This window comes from Vombatus ursinus, unplaced genomic scaffold, assembly GCF_900497805.2.
Source record: "Vombatus ursinus unplaced genomic scaffold, bare-nosed wombat genome assembly UNPS02014872.1, whole genome shotgun sequence".
NCBI classification, from domain to species: Eukaryota; Metazoa; Chordata; class Mammalia; order Diprotodontia; family Vombatidae; genus Vombatus; species Vombatus ursinus.
In genome coordinates, this window is record NW_020954650.1 from 8831249 (window position 1) to 8837375 (window position 6127).

Here is a 6127-nt window from a genome sequence, read left to right on the forward strand (position 1 = left end):
GTTGTTTGCTCATGTTTCCAGCCTATTTCTTGACTTTGAACTTGATGTTAAAATTGGGCTCTGCTCATCTTGGGGTGGGGACGCACTTGGGGTGGAGAGGCACCCAAGCTTTAGACTTTTTTGTGCTGCTGTTTTCAGAGCTATCCAAGGTGGTGAGATCCTGAGAGAAGTGTGGTCACTGTTCTCTTGGTCTGCACTCTCATCTTTATCCAGGAAGGGCCGCTGGTCCCCTGCAGCCACAAGTGCTTGCATTCCTCTTTACTTTGGAACTGTGACCAGGGACCTGCTTCCTTGTGACCAACCACCAGTGCTCTTCTCTGCACTGTGCAGTTCTCTGGAACTGCACAGAACTGCATATGGGCAATAAAGTTGTCCATGAGTGCCAGCTCTACACAGTGCCAGCAAAGGGTCCTCTATCATCTTTTTCTCACTGGTTATCTCAATCCTTTATGATCTCTGTCCTGAGAGATCCTGAAGCTGCTGCATCCCCGTCACCACTGCTGCCTTTGTGGGCTCTGGACCAGCCTCCATCACACATCACAGAATTCTTCTACCAATCTCTTAAGTTTTCTTAGGCCAGAAGAATGTTTCACCCCAACATTTTATTGGCTTAGCTACTATAAATTTTTATTTGACACATTATTTTTAAGTCATTTGGAGGGGATTGTTGGGAGAATTCAGCGGGTGGCTGCCCCTAATCCACCATCTTGGCTTTAATATACTTTTTTTTTAGAGCAAGCTTTAAATAATAGGATATATATATATATATATATTTCTCTTTGTCCTGCTTTAAATCTGGAAATGTTCTTTTTTTGATCATTGTTAAATTCAAAATAATAGTAACTATTTTAAAAAATTAGTATTTATTTATACACTATAAATTCCAATATTGTATAGTGGAAATTGTACTAGACATTTAAGGTCACAGGACCTGTGTTTGAATCCCAGTAACAATCTGCATGACCTTGGTCAAGTCACTGTACTTCTCTCAACTTCTCTTTTTCCATTTATAAAATGATGGAGTTGGACTAGATTATCTCTGAGTTTACTTTCTGTTCCAAATCTTGTGTTCCTATAATCATAATTAACAACATAGAGTGTCAGGAGTTCCAAATAACAGCTGCTATTCTCACCCCCCACCTACATGTTTCACCAATAATGACAGTAGTTGGAATTCGCTGAACTCCTGGAGCTCACAGTTTATACTTGTACCCGAGATAAATATCACAAATAAAGACATAGCAACATTATTTTGAATTGCAACAGATCACATTCCCAAACAGAACAAAAAGGACACAGCAACATTATTTTGAATTGCAACAGACCACATTCCTAAGCAGAACTTGTACCTGAGATAAATATCACAGATAAAGATACTGCAACATTATTCTGAATTGCAGCAGAACACATTCCCAAGCAGAACAAAAGACTTCAGTAGTTTGTTGGCAAAATTTGAGTACTAAAAGCAATTCTGAATGGCCTTACCTTTCAGATGAAAAATAAATTCAACATGCTTTGAGGAAGAAGACAATACTAATGACAAGGGGATCAGAAAGACTTCCCATAGGAAGTGACACCTAGGCTGAGACCTGAAGGAAGTTAAGGATTCTAAGTGGTACAAGTGAGGAGGGGGTGCTATGAAAGGGCATAGTGGTAGGAGATGGGATGCTGAGTTAGAGGAATATCTAGTAGGCCAGTTTGCCTAGAGCAGGGCTTTTTAAATTTTTTCTAGTCATGACCCCTTTTTCACAATTTGGTAGCTGTTAGTTACATGGCCTGAGGGCATACACAGTGCAAAGTGCTCATGCTTTGTGTTCAGAACCAAGGCTGCAATGAAGTTGTGCACAACACGGGCAAGTGCTGCCAGAAACACCTCAGATTTATTCCACATTTGATTTTTAATTAATTTTTGGCCGTTTCCTGTTCAGAAACCTTTTATTGTTGCCAAATTTTTTGCAACCCCACATGGGGCTGTGACCAGCAGTTTAAGAAGCACTGGCCTGGGGGGCAGCTAGGTGGCACAGTGGATGGAACACTGGCCCTAGATTCAGGAGGATCTGAGCAACCTCAGACACATAACACTTAATTAGCTGTGTGACCCTGGGCAAGTCACTTAACCCCATTGCCTAGCCGGAAAAAAAAAAAAAAGAAGCACTGACCTAGAGTATAGAACATGTGAAGCAGAGCAATGTGAAATGGGTCTAGAAAGGGACTTTGGGGCTAGATTATAAAAGGTTAAAAGCAAGGTTAAATATTTCATCTGAAGGACAATAGGGAGCCACAGAAGACTTTTGTGCAAGATAGACACATTATTGCCAGCTAGATGACTCAGTGGTTAGAGCACCAGGCCTAGAGTCGGGAAGACTCCAGGAAGTCAAGAAGACCAGAGTTCAAATATGGCCTCAGACACTAGCTGTATGACTCTGGGCAAATCATTTAACCTTGTATGTCTTGATTTCCTCATCTGCAAAATGAGCTGGGGAAGGAAATAGCGAAACACTCCAGTATCTTTGCCAAGAAAATCCCAGATGGCATCACGAAGAGTCAGACACAACTGAAATGACTAAACAATAGCAAAAGACACATTATTAACCAACTTCTGGATAAAAATAAACAATATTGTCTGCAGTGCATACTTGTGCCTTGTAGCACTTGTATAGCACCTGGGTGAACCTTGAACTCTTATTCACAGAGCAAATCTTTGAGTGGATAATTATCCCAGGTGCAAGGCATTCTCTGGGTCCACAACCCCAAAACTGTAACTTATGATTCCCCCATTGATATTCAAAAACTGTAACTTATGATTCCCCCATTGATATTCCTACCAGACTTTGCAGGGTGGGGGGATGAGGAAAGGTGGAATATTGCTATGGAACATTACATATACTGTCAGATTTAGTTGATGTGTTTGTATGAGTGTTGCTGAAATTTTTTTTTCTTTTTCTTTTTCTTTGTTATTTTTGTTACAAGAAAAAGCTTTCTCATAGAACAATTTGGAACTATGCCCCAAGGGCAATCAAACTGAGCATACCCTTAGATCCAGCAATGGGTCTGTATCCCAAAGAGATTATTAAAAAGAGAAAAGGACCTACAAGTTGTTGTATACGAATGTAATGGAATACTATTGTGCTATAAGAAATGACAAGCAGGATGATTTCAGAAAAACCAGAAAGGCTTACGTGATGCAAAGTGAAGTGAGCAGAATGAGGAAAACACTGTACACAGTATCAGCAATATTGTACGATGACCAACTTTAAATGACTTAGCTCTTCTCAGCATTACAATGATCCAAGACAATTCTAAAGGACTCATGCTAGAAAATGCTATCTACATCCAGAGAAAGAACTGGAGTCTGAGTGCAGATCAAAGCATACTATTTTAATTTTCTTTTCTTTTTGTGGTTCTTTTCTTTTGGTCTGTTTCCTTTTTCACAATATAACTAACATGGAAACATGTTTTACATGATTGCACATACCAATCCTATATCAAATTGCTTATTGTCTTAGGGAGAAAGTAATGAGGGAGGGAGAGAGAAAATTTTGAACTCAAATTTTTTTTAAAAAAATTACACGTTGAGGGGCAGATAGGTGGCGCAGTGGATAGAGCACCGGCCCTGAAGTCAGGAGGACCTGAGTTCAAATGTGACCTCAGACCAAACACTTGACACTTACTAGTTGTGTGAACCTGGGCAAGTCACTTAACCCCAATTGCCAAAAAAAAAAATGTTAAAAATTGTCTTTACATGTACTTGGAAAAAACAAAATACTATTTAAGAAAGAGATGGCTTTCTAGGGGAAGTAGTAGGGAAGGATCTATTTGGAAATGAAAGTGATGAAAAAATCCAGTTATCAATAAAATAATTTTCAAAAGGAAAAGAAAGATGAGTTGAAAGAAGGAAGAGGAAGAAAAGTAAACAGATAAGATCCCAAGAAGATGGAGACAGTAATTCATAAGACAATATAAGAAAAACAAATTAGAATGGAACATTAGAAATTAGTGGAAGAAGAGGAAAGAAATTGATAGTGATGATCAACGTATCAAGAATTACTAAAGAGGGTTATCAAAGTGTTGTTCAGCCAGTTTTCAGTTATTTCCAACTCTTCATGACCCCATTTGTTTTGTGATTTCTTTCTCCACCTCATTTTACAGATGAGAAAACTGAGGCAAAAATGGTTAAGTGACTTTCCCAGGGTCACACAGCTAGTAAGTATCTGTGGCCAGATTTGAACTCAGGAATATGAGTCTTCCTGACTCCAAGCCTGGCACTTTATCCACCATGCCACCTAGCTGTCCTGTGAAAATGTTAAAAGGGAACCAAAGAGGAAAGTGGTAACTCTTGAACTGTAGTCATCCAAGAGCAATTTGTCACAATAGTCCTGTAGGGAAGCCACTAAAAAGAAAGACAAGGACTGATGACCTCACTTTGAGTAAGTTTGGAAAAGGGTAAATTTTGCAATGGCCTGCATTTAACATTCTGTGTTCTTTCGAGGTCATAAGACTCACGTCGATATTCAAAAATTAGGCTGTTTTTCAATGTGATTTAAAAATAATAATAATAAAGACCCATAGCTCAAGGTTGAGGTTATGAACCAAATGAAAGTTTTATTCATATTGTTATTACAAGTCACAATAGGGTTAGACACTGGTTGACAGATTCACTTGAAAAATCCAGTCATTCTCTGTCAACTAAGTGAACTATGAACACAAGCAACCTCTTACTAGTGAAAAGAAAAATAAGGGTAGTTTTGGTGGATCAAAATCTATATGCAGCTGGCGTTTGACCGATATAGTAGTCTGTTTTGTTCAGGGAGAGAGAACAGAGAGTTGCTAGTTTGTCATTGACCTCAGGGTGGAGAGAATAGTGCAACTTTGTTTTGCAACATGTTCAGTCTTAATAGAAGAAATGGGATAGAGATACAACCAAGACATAAAGAAGCCAGATGAGTCTCCTCATTTACACTCAAATGAAAACCAGGTTAAAAATGAAGTTACTCAGGTCAGGTGAGGGAAGATACAAGTCCTTCTCTATATATACCTCCACAGAAGATAAATTGTGTCTGAGGAGGTAGCAGGACTTGTTCTCCAAATAGTGGTCATCTATATCCTGTGATGCTGTCAGATGAGGCATCATCCAGAGAGGAAGAAGATTAATAGTGGATGACAGTTAATGAAAACCTGCTGAAGGATACTGTGACAGTTCTTTGCTGAAATGATGACAATAGAAGGCTCTCCTTTCTTCCTGTGGCACACATCCAAGATACAAAGAATTTGTCAAATTACTAACTATGGGCAAACCACTGTGCTACTAAGTACTGAGGATACAGACAGAAAAGCAATACAGTCCCCTGCTCTCGAGGACTTTATAGTCTAATTGGAGCAAATAACACATACAGGAGGTTTTACTTTCAAGACATGTGACAGAGAATTTCCCCAAACTTGTAAAACTGGATAAATATGACTCACTTTTGGTGATTGACAAAACCGAAAAATGATGCTTATGGAAGGAACCAAGAAAGTACTGCTAATGGTTATGAAGTCCTAAGCAAGAAATTCAAGACTTTAAGAGGCTATTTGGTGTTTTCATCACTGCCCCCCATTGAAGAAATGCAGGTTTGGGAAATGAATGAAGAGTTGGTCAAGTAGATAGTGTCTAAAAATGAGGTTTGTATTTCTAGATCACAGCTTAGGCAATAGAAATGACCTAATACTGCGAGATAAATTTGATTTCATAGGTATTATTGGGACTTTATGGGATACCATTGGCTGGGATACAATTCCAGAAAAGTATACCTTATTCAAAAGAAACAGGATAGGTAAAAGGTGGGAAGGGGGAATGGAGACCTGCTTTATTTGGCCTCATGATTTGGGTTAAAGCAAAGACCTGAATTTTGGAATGTACAGAAAATCAGTATTCAGGAAGCTGATACAAACAAGAGCTTTATTATTATGCAGCTCAGAATTAAGGGATAGAAGAAGAAAAAGAAAAAGAAGGAGGAAGAGGAGGAAGTGGAGATAGAGAATAAGAAGGAAAAGAAGAAGAAGAAGAAGAAGATGATGATGATGATGATGATGATGATGAAGATGAAGAAGAAATAGTAGTAGTAGAGGTCATCATCATTGTCATCAT